Source organism: Pezoporus flaviventris, unplaced genomic scaffold (assembly GCF_033815535.1).
Source record: "Pezoporus flaviventris isolate CSIRO_AGI_PZ_B2104156 unplaced genomic scaffold, CSIRO_AGI_Pfla_v1 ptg000006l, whole genome shotgun sequence".
NCBI classification, from domain to species: domain Eukaryota; kingdom Metazoa; phylum Chordata; class Aves; order Psittaciformes; family Psittacidae; genus Pezoporus; species Pezoporus flaviventris.
Window position 1 is genome coordinate 4,180,423 of NW_026892554.1, and position 11,482 is coordinate 4,191,904.

Consider the following 11,482-nt stretch of genomic DNA (forward strand, 5'->3'; position numbering starts at 1 on the left):
TATTTTGGTTTTTTTTCAGGTAGTTTTAACATTTTTAAATCACTTTAAATACATTTAGCAGAAATTCTGCTGCCGTTATAGAGGGGAAAAAATCACAGTAGGGCAAGTTGCTGAAATTACGTTATCTAGATGTCTTCACAAGGATGGTTATCAGAAGCCCCATAGAAACATTGCTCTCGGTTTTGTGGTCCCCAGCCTTTTTTACCTCTGGACATTCAGAATTCAGAACCTGGAAATACTTTTCCTCTGTAACTGAGCAAACAGACTTAGAAAAAAATAATCTCAGGAATCCCAGTATTTATTCAAATGGCTTTAACCTCTCCTGATTTAAATAGTAATATGAAATCCAAAGCCATTTAATTAATTGAAAATTGCTCCACTTAAGCGTGTACAAAAGAATGATCAAAAGGGATGCTACAGCCATTAAATAATCAAATAGCAATACCATTAAGTAAGTAATTAGTGTGTGCAATAAATGGCTAGACTGTGTTAATGAGATCTCTCGTATATCCTAAGTCAAGTCTGATCCTCTGCACAGGGAAGATCACCTTGTGTTGCTGATTCTCTCTTGAGGGATGAGAACACTTCCTTTCCTTTTCCAGGAGATCTCCTGCATGCACAAATCTTCCACCCAGCCTCAAGTACCAGTATTTGCATTCTCAGCAGTCCTTTGCTTAGCAAAGACTTCCAGAAAGCTCCTGGGAATTCTGAGTGAGGAGAAAATCAGGATCCTTTTTTCCTTATTCAGAGATGCTCTACCAATATTCCCTGGTAGCATAGAAGGTGGGCACGTGATTTTTGCGTTATACCAAGCCATAGACTAGTTCTGAAGAAGGAAGTAGCTCAGAACATACTCACCTGATGGCTCTCCCATAGCCATATGCTATATCTATATATGTATATATACATATAGCCTCATATCTGGAGTCATAATGGGTGGTGACATTGGTAAGTATGACAAATTAGGTGAATATAAAACATTTTAAAAGATGCAAAAAGCACAAGATTATTTGGACAATAGATAAGGTCTGTAGAAGAATTCATGGCAGTGTTGAGAGAAGGATGCTTCAAATGGTACCCAGATGATACAGTCCTGAAACCTCCTTAGACACGTTACCATGTGCACCTCGGTGTGCCTTGGCTCCTGCACAGATTGGTACACCTGTAGAGCCTCAGGACCAGGAAAACACAATTCAGAAGGTATGAGCAAGGGCTGAAAAAGTGTTTTGGTTGCCAAACAGGTCAAAAGCAAACCTAGCAGTAAAACCCCAGGGCTTTGAAGTCCTCTGGAGATGGTTCCTTGGACCACGCTGCTTCCCACAGGAGCAACCGCACAGGCAGAGGATGAAGGACAATTTCTCCCATTAAAGAACCTGGACCCCTCGGTTTTACAGGCACAGCTGCTGCTGTATCAGACAGAACAACCTCTTTTCTTCTCACCAGCAAAAAAAGCCCCCAAGAAAAGAGATTCAAAAGCGCCCCAGCTCCTTTTACGAATGATTTCCTCATCTTGCCTGCTTACAGTCTACCACCCTGGCTCTGGAAAAGTTAATCCAGGCTATTCACATTCCTGGGAGTGGATCCCACCAGACAATGTAACACTCTAATGAGGTAGTACCAAGGCAACTGTTTACAAGCCTGTTCCAAATGCCTCCCTTGCGTTTGCACCCTCCTACTCCAACAGCAATATTTAGTAGAAACGTCCTAGGTAGAATTCTCCTGGGGCTTATTCAAATGTCAGTCAGCTCGGCAGCAGTACACTGTGAAAGCGGATGAAAACAAAGGAAAATGAGTTTCTGTCTTTCTTGGGAAGCAGTGTTTGTCAGGAGGTGGTTTCGGATGCAGTAGGTAATGTTCTTCATTTTTGCTAGAAAAAAATCATGATCCCACTGTACAAAGGGCTGCCCTGCAACCTGTAGCTCATGGCAAAAATACACCTGACAGCCTGTGGCTCTGGTGGCACAGAAGTCCCCATATCCCAGGGCCACCGGTCGCTTCTGACATCAACAGCGGCTCCCCCGTTGGGTACCGTGGTTGCTGGGTTGTGATGCTGCAAAAGAGAGGATGGGAAAACACACCTGCCCTCATTAATGTTTCCCCTGCAGCCCTAACGTGGTGGCATTTCTTGCTTTTGGAGAGGAAATGGGTTTTGTTGAGCTGGGGTTGAAATGAATCAGAAGATCTGATGTCTGAGCTGCTTGGAGGAAACTGTGGGTCCTCCTGTCACTGCAAGGAGGAGTCAGCTAGTGATGGAGAGACATAAAAACCGTGCTATAGGAGGTTCAGAGTACGATAGATGAGGTTCTGATGTGTCTGTCTGTAATATTGTCCTTTTCATCCACCTCACACCATATGCTGTTGGCAAAATAGCTATAATATACAGGAATCACTTCACTCCCATTGAAATGCAGCTGCGTTAGACTACTCAGCTGTAATCAATGAAAGAAAAGCACTCGGTGCCTTTCAAGCTGTAAGGGGAATTTACAGAGGCATAATGAAATTATTTAGTGTGAATTCAGCTGGGCTGTAAGAATGGGCAAAACTTTCCCCTTCCAAACGGTGAAGCAGAACTTCACCCAAGAGTTCCTTCGGTTTGCTGTGATCACCACAAGTAAAACGACACAGAAAGGTCATGGATATTTCTCAGCTGATAGGAGCAGGTCTGACTCAGACCAGTGGAAACTACAGGATATTGTCTTGGAGGGCTCTTGTGAGTTAATAAAAAGTTTCCTGGAATGATTTCCAAATATGAATTGCACAGAGGAATACAATGAGGGGAAATGGGGAAACTCAGCTTACACAAAGCACTGCAGAGCATTTGTGAAAGTCATTTTCTGATGGTCATGAGTGAAGAGTGGAGGTCTGGGAGTTTCTGGGATTTTGTACATTGCTAAGTACTTATTTGCCTCAAAAGCCAACATTCCAGTTACTAAAATAAGTAGTTTCACCTTTCCATTAACTTTTTCTACTGAGCCAGTCTGCACTTCACAGTCAGGCTGGTGCATCCTTTTATATAAGAGGGTTGGATAAAAACTGCATGCTCGCCTTGAAAGCTGACCCTTCAAAGGTTTGTTTGGGTGCCATGGAAAAGCTCAGGAGAGAGTGGGGGGCTGGAATAAGAGAATAGTTGATAAAACCCTCAAGAAACAATAGAATAATGATCCTAACATCTGCTCTAATGCAAATAGCATAGCAATAAAACACGCTTTTAAGTTTTTACAATAGAATATCCAGGAAGATCATCAGACAGGTGACTTCAATGGATCTTGGATAGTTTATGCCAGCTGGGAATCTCCTCTTATTTGCAACACAGAGTGGGTGTTATGTAGATAACATGCAGGTGTGGGTGATGTGGAGAACACGCAGCTAGAGGGATGAGCAGGGGGGGTATGCCTTGTATGTGTATATATGTGTGAGTATATATATAGATGTATATGTATGTATACATATATATGTATATATAGACCATATATAAGAGAGTATATATGTGTGTATACAGTAAAGGAAAAAAGCAGTTGCTGTTTTTCTCTAGGACATCTGAGGTGATAATTCTTGGTTCACAGTGAATGTGAATGGCAGCTGAGGGCCGGAGGCAACATAGGTTGAGAAGGATGGACTAGGATGCAACTGGTGGATGCTGATACGTAAGCTAAAGCTGCACCTTTCCCCTGACATGTGTCTGCAATCAATTTGTTTTCCTTCCCACATGAGGCCCCATAGCTCAGTTTGGGGGCTGCCCCCTGGAAAGCTGCTGTTATGGTGCTACCAGGAACATTTTCTTGGGATGAACTGGGTTTATGGACTTTCCCACAGCTGAAAAGGCCACAGACCTCTGTTTTTGGTAAGTGTCTGCCAGCCTCTCACCAAATCTCTGCAGAAGACTTAGGTGTTTGCTTCTCCTTTTGTAATTGCTGAAATTCAAATAATATTGAGATAATTAATAGCTGTAAAATATTAGCCTGTTATACAACATGCTCTGTGGAATTAAGTCCCAGTAATTTCTTTAGTGTTACATCTGGTAAGAAGTGGCAGGTTTACAATTAAAAGTAAAAAGACTGAAAGAATGGAGTGATGCAGCTGGATATTCCTCTTTTGATTTAGTAGCAGGCAGCTACTGTTGGGCTATTCAGGATTCTGGCATTACTATAGAAAAGCCCTACTCAATATGCATGGAATTTTCTTTCATGGGTTTGTGGTGACAAATTTATATAAGTTTATCTGGAAGATTTCTAAAACTAATAGCATTTGTCGTATGGATATTATACAATTAATGTCTAGCTGAAATACCAGCAGTCTGCTATTAATTTTAACATAAGAATGGGAACATTAACATTATCTGAATTCCAATTACTGTGCGAAGGAGCAAAATACCACTAATGGGGAAAAAAAACCCTTTTCCCTATTATTCCATTCTGTCCTACGCTCATTGCCCAGATGCTGGGACACGTTTGCTGCAGGAGAGTTGTTTTAAGGCATTGGGAACCAAAAATGCAAGAGCCTGTCTGAGCAAGATGCTCTCAATCTGAAAATGTGATGACATTTGGTGTATCACAGCCTGGATTTGTGTTAGCCTTGCATATGTGGCAGTTTATTACCAGAACACAAATTTTCTGAAGAGGCAATGAATTGTACCAACAGTGCTACTGTTGCTTTCCACTGCTGTTCCTATACCTCTTACTGATGGCAAATAAGGGATGCATTGCAGTCAAAATGCTGCTTCTTGCTTAGTCATCCTTCCAAAAAAGAGGAAAAAAAATAGTCATTTAAAACCCACTTTTCAGAAGTACAGCAGTACCCTATGAAGCTGCGTGGGTAATGCAAGCTGAGCTTGGTCCTGCCCTACCATGGTGATCTTGGAAACCTTCTCCAGCAGTTTTTTGGGGGGTTGTTTGGTTTTGGGGCTTTCTTGGGGTTGTTTTTTGGTGAGTCCTTCTATAGGCATCTTCACATGGAATCTCAGGAAAGATTCAGGAACACAAACCTGTGATCAGCTGCTAAGGCTTGTGTAGTGCCAGGAGGCTGCTCTAGGCAGGATGCTCCAGTGACTCCTACAGAGAGGCAGAGGAAAGTAAAGCCCAAAGGCAAGGCAGTTTTTAACCTTAATTTCCAGCTATTTTCAGTGAGCAGATGGGAAAATGGAGACATGTTCTGCTCTCTGGACCCTCACAAAGATACAGGGGCTGCACAAGTGTTGAATGCTAGTGCTGAGAGGAACATCATCCATGTCTGCAATGAGTGTGGAAAGGGCTACACTGCAGCACAGCTCCAACCTTGATTATCCCCTGCATGAACATGGACAAGCTGACTTTGAGGAGTGCCCTCCTTGAGGCAGAAGGGAAAGAAGTTCTCGAAACTGCTGATTCGATCTGGGGGTTGGGTACAACACCGAAAGCCTCACTCACACTGTGGAGATGTCAGGTCACACTGTGCAACACTGGGGATGTTTCATGTCCTGACTTGTGATTAAAGTGGGGAGGAGAGATGGTTCTTAGAGGAAAAACCCTGCAAGGGTCCCATGAGCTTGTTCTGCAATTGAAAATGTCTCTTCTACTGCAATTTAGGTGATCTCCAGGCAGCAAAAAGCCAAATTCCTATCTTTGGTTACACCAGCGTCAGTGCAGAAACTCCCCTTCAATCACGGTGACACCACTGCAGTCCTGAGCAGTGCTGCCCAGCATAAACTAAGCATACATACAGCAGAGAGGATTTTTACTAGGGATTAGAAGTGCTGGAAATCACCCTCTGGTGTGCCAGAATTCAAGAGTAGCAGCGCTGCTCATTATGCAATATTAATAGTGTGATTTGGAGAGGCCACTGCTGCATTTGGGCTCTGAAGTTATATAGCACCATAAGCTACTAAACACATAAAAACATATTACCCTTTAAGATCTTGATTGTCTTCGGTTTACTACGCCTACTCAAGAGTGTTATGCTTTACAAGGGGCAATATTACAGTACATGTGATAAAACTACTGTATCATCACTGCAGCCAGAGTGGCTCGTGCTGTGCTCTGTGGGAACGCAGCCATATGGGGAAGCCAGGAGGCTTCAGTGTTTGAATGCTAGGATTAACGCATGGGATCCAGGGAAAAAGAGACGATACAGGTCTACTCTTGTTCTTCAGGAGCAATGACACCCTCTGGAAATGTAATATTCTTGAAAGCCTCTCATGAGCTTCTTCAGACCTGGTAAAATCAGAAGATGTCTCTAAGAGTGATTTACAAAACTATTTTCTCCCCACGCAAGCCTCTGCACATATATTTTCTAGTAAGGAAAATCTGATGCAGAATGGTGGTTTGGACCACCAGCAGAAGAAGTTTGAAGAGAAAAAGGGTCCTTTATGGACCACATCTTCTAGCATTGCCTGCTCCATCATGATTTTTTTTTCCTGGGCATTGTTCATGGTTCTTGTGGCACTGCCTAAGGAGATGGTAGTTCTTTAATGTATTTTATCAGTTAAATGGTATATTTAAGGTGTGTGATGCACCAACTGGCACTGCTGTGTGACACGCTCCTGCCATCTGGCTCCTTGTAGGAAGGCACTCTGTAGAAATCCCCTCTCCTGCTCAAGGTAATCGGACCTCTGCCATGATTTCCCTTGAACACACCAAACAAGTGCATCTTCTATACGCTTGTGCTTGATCCTTGAGGCTTTAGATCTAACACATTACACCAGGAATCTGTTCTGAGTTGTCTGCCTACAAAAAAACAATAACCTGGATTAAGAGTGGTTTAGATGATCCCACAATTGTGTGTGCTTTGTTTGTTTTGTGACTAGCAGCTCCTGCTATGAGTATGTGGAATGGAGCAAAGCAAAACTCACCACCTAGAAAGAAAGAAAGGGAGAAAATAGCTCAAGTCTCCTCAGCACCCTTGCTCTGAGCTTGCTTTCTCACAGGACATCTCTCTGATGGAACTGCTCCTGCTGCCTCCTCAGGAAAATTCCTGCAATTCTGTGTGCTGGAAAGTGAAAATAACATTCCATAAACATACACGGGCAGATTTATGCCAACTAGAAGCCTACAAGAGAATTTTTCCAAGGCATATTTGACAGTGAATATGGTGCAACTAAAGGACTGGAGGAACATTCTGACAACTCAACTGGAGAAGGTAACATCGTGGCCTCGTCTCAGTTATTTCTATCCAGGTTGAGAAGGTGGAGAAAGTAGCCAGGCATCCTCATATCTCGCTCAGCAGTTGATCTTGAATTTACACACACTGATCCATGCCAAACTCTTGTCAGAATGGCCTTCCCTGATAAGATCCTGCCCCTACAGAGATGGACATCCCCCTGGAAGAAAATCTGCTCCCACCAGATTTTGCTGACAAATCGGAATCTTGAGCCTGAACCCACACATAATTTTGCCTGGAGATTATAATGCTATTTTAATTTTTCTACACTTACTGTAGCAAATACTACGAGATGCAAATCCTCTGGTACGAAGATACAGTTATGTAAGACCTCATCCAAAGTGTCTTATTTAAGAGTGCACTTCAGCATATGTTCAGTTGCAACGACACATGCTAAGGAGTGAGGGTCTCCAAAATGTACCTGCGAGCTTCAGGGATTTAAGTAAAATGTTATCTAATGCAGCTGGGGATTTTTCTCTTTAAGATGACTTAGCAGAAAGAGCGTTTCTTCAGACAAAATCACGTTCCTTTCCAGGAGACATCCCTTCTGAAATGATTCGCATCAGGTTTTCTCAGTGATGTTTAAAAATCTTTGCATAAAAAACACTGTGCTGTGAAAACAGAAGGAGACTAAAGGAATCCTTTGTTTTAAGCCTCAAAAAAGAGAAAAGGTCATCTTGAACAGCCAATCTTTAACCAAGGGCAAGTGTGAGTTCATGAGAACATTTCAGATATTCACACTGGGGTACAATGGCAAAAGCAGCTTTGCAAGCCTAGCAGGTATTTTATCTCCCCCACAATCTCTTGAAAAGACAGACTGATTCCTTTCCTAGGGACAGCAGAGAAGTGTATTAAGCTTTGGTTCATTCCCTGCATTCAGCGAAGAGAGTTTTTGGGAAAGATGCCCAGATACTATGGACCAAGTTCAGCTCCAGCGTAAACAGACAGAATTCCCACTGAAATCAATGGGAGTTGCACCTGCTGACTTTGGAGTTGAATATGGCCCAATATGTGGATACTATAAAGGTTCTGTTTCCAAAGTTTCTTCTGGCTTGTTTTATGGGAATGCAGACCTGGCGCCAGGAACATCAGAAGACCAATAAATTCACTATGGGAACTTCCAGGCAAATGACAACTCTCTTGCACAAAACAAATCCAGAAGCTCACACGATGCTGAAGGACAAATTCTCAGTGTTCCCCCAGTTCATTTGCATGAATACCAGTTTCAGAAATGCTCCAAGAGAAGAGAATGGGGAGTGTGTGTCTGGGAGAGATACCAGGGGAAACACTTTGATTGATCTGTCCCAATTATTTGGATAAAGATTTTAATTATCCCAGCTATTTGTTAACATGCAGGGATGGTCCTAAGTTGCTAAGGAAGGTATACTACATGTATACTACATGTATACAAGCTATTTGATGGCTGTTCTCAAGAGCTGCTACGCTACATCTTCCCAATTTGGACTGAATTTTAGCTGTGACCGTCTCCAGGGGCAGAATAAAAGTACAGACAGGGCTGGAGGAGTCCATCCAGAAAAAGCAGTAGCTTGAATGTATCCACGTGGCGTTGAACACAGAGGAGTTAACAAAAGCATTATGTAAAGGAGACAGTTTGTCTCTGTTGGGGCTGGTAACCGGGATCTGAACAACTGAGACTCAAAGTCCATTCTTTGGAGTAATTTCTCTATTGTGGAACCAGTCTCCTCACACAGCACATGTGTTCTTGGCAAGTTGTTTGTAGGTAGTGGAAGAGAAAATTGAGACTGCAAATCAAGAAATTATTATCTTGGACCCCTCATATTAAAAAAAGAAAGAAAAGAGGGGTTTAACTCTTTTTAAATTCTAAACAAACCCAGAATTAGATCCATATCCTGTATTCTGATTTGACCTCCTTGAAGTTGGTATTTCTGGTTCGAGTTCATTGCATCCATACACAATTGCATCTATACCTTTGACTCATGGTTTTCAATGCAGTATTTTTCTAAACAACACACTGAGAAGGATGTAGAGCACGGGTGTTGTGCTGAACACTCGTATGTGGTATAAAAATAAGGGCAGAGGAATGGGGTAATGGCAGGGAGTGCCCAGGTGCTGATGGAAAGGTGTCTTTCAATGGAATATTGTAATTCCTTGTGTTTGGCATGCCCTGGAAAAGACCCTTTAGAAACTTCTTTTCCAAGCTGCTTGTGATTAACAACATTCTTTCCACGTCCTCCATCTCTAGACTATTCCTTCTGCTGACACTGAACCCATGTGAGTCATCCCTGTTAAAATATGTGGTGGTCATACAGTGCACCAGCGTGCACACACACACATACACACAGAGTAAATTAGGGGAAAATTGATGTCAAGACCTATCAAGTATGAAGGGCCTTTTAAACCCAACCTTCAGAATGTGCTAATATTTACACATTCCCAAACCACCTGGAAATATGTTCCAACTGCTTGAAAACATTTTCAGTATCATTTAATGTATATGCAGCCGTTCACAGCTGTACGTTAATTTACCCTAAAATCTAATGATAATTTGCTCTCTTACACTTGGCCCAACCCTGGCTTTTATGGGAAGTCAAAAATCCTATTTCAGACAAGAAGGATTCAGGGTTTTTTTCTTCAACAATTTTTGGATTTTTTCTTGCTTTTCATGCTGGAAATCTAGTTTATTCATGTTAAGGTTACGCTTTTTCATAATCTTCCTGAATAAAGAGTTTCCTTTCTTCTTGCAAAGGTAAGATAGTTTGGATTTCACTAGGTCTGAAGGAGCTTTGATGCTAGCGTGCCACTGAACTAATGGAAACATGAGTAAATGAAAACATATATTCATGCATGTATCAGGCACATGTAATGTTTAGGTCTTTTTATTCTGTATAGAACTCTATCAAAGATTTGGTACAAATGAACACCTACAGTCCGTAATTTAACCCAGTATTGATTTTTTTGGGGGGTTTCATTTATACATTTTGCAAAACTACAATAAATAATCTTGATTTTCATATATCCAGCTATGTCAACTGCAAATACAGAGAGAAACCCAGAAAGCCTAGAAGCATCTGTGGTTCTTTTAATTCTCCTGCAGGTAAAAGGGGTGAGCTTAAAGCTACTAGAGTCGATCTGCACCTGTATTTCTTCCTTCCCAGTAGCAATAATTACCCTCCTTATGAATGAAGTGTGACATTTAATTGCCTATAAACACATTTTAAGATCTGGGGATGGATGTTACTATTCAATTGGAAAATGCAGCAAGTTTCTTACAGGCATTGACATAATCACAGCATGCGCCTCTTGCTGCTGTCAGCATCATATTGGCCCAGAGGGCACCTGGGTGGGCCTGGTTTATGTTCAGCAGGGTTCACCTACATCTGAAATCTAACAGGTGAAAACCCAAAGTGCTCAATGCAAAACTCAGATAGTAGGGACAGATCCTTTCTGTCCGTGGGCAAACTTAACATGGGGTAGAAGTCTGATCCCTTCACCAGTTAGGTTGGTGGAATTCTTGCAGGCAGTATTACATATTAAAGGTCAACTACATGTTGATTCAAAAGAGTTAATAATACAAGATTAATAGCTGCTATAAGCATGTTGCAGACATCAGGAGTTTGTGTTATAAAATGTAATAAGCACATCAACAGATGGTCTGGTAGATGCTTATAAGCTATGCTTACAAGCAGGTGATTGACCTGTTGGACTCTGCAACAATCTCCACAACTGACTAGCCATGTATTCAAACACCTCTCAGTCATTCATTAACTCTTTGTAAACTATTTACGCACACGCCATTAATATACAGAGCGACCATGTTGCCACCGCCTGCAATGGGAGCAGGATAGAGCCCTAATTACTTGCCACACTTTATTAATCCAATACATTAAGAGTAGGCACATTTTAACATCTGTGGTGCTGGCACGGGAAAGGCAAAAGACATTGGAAGCGAATGGGAGCTGCTCCCCTACACCCATCACTTGCTTGCACCACTGCTCTCACCTTCAAGGTGTCTTTTTGGACTCATTTATCACATTCAGAAGCACAAAAGGGGAGGCAAGCCTGAGGTTTGGTAGGGGAGCGAAGCTGCCCTCGCTGTGCTGCGCCGCGAAGGCTCAGCGCAACTGCAGAGCGCATCGGCAGCCTCTTAGAACGCTGTCAGAAAGGCACAAACATCAGCATAATTTATCGGCGGCTATTTTAGGCAGGTGCACGGGAACTCTAAATATATGGCATTCACCGCTTGCTGCAGTTGCTATGGATATGATATCTCAGGCCTGTAACTAGGGTTATAAACGCTGTTGTGTGCTTATTATTGTTGTTGTTATTAAAACATGAATTTTATAGTTATTCCTGCTCTGCTGCTGCCCCT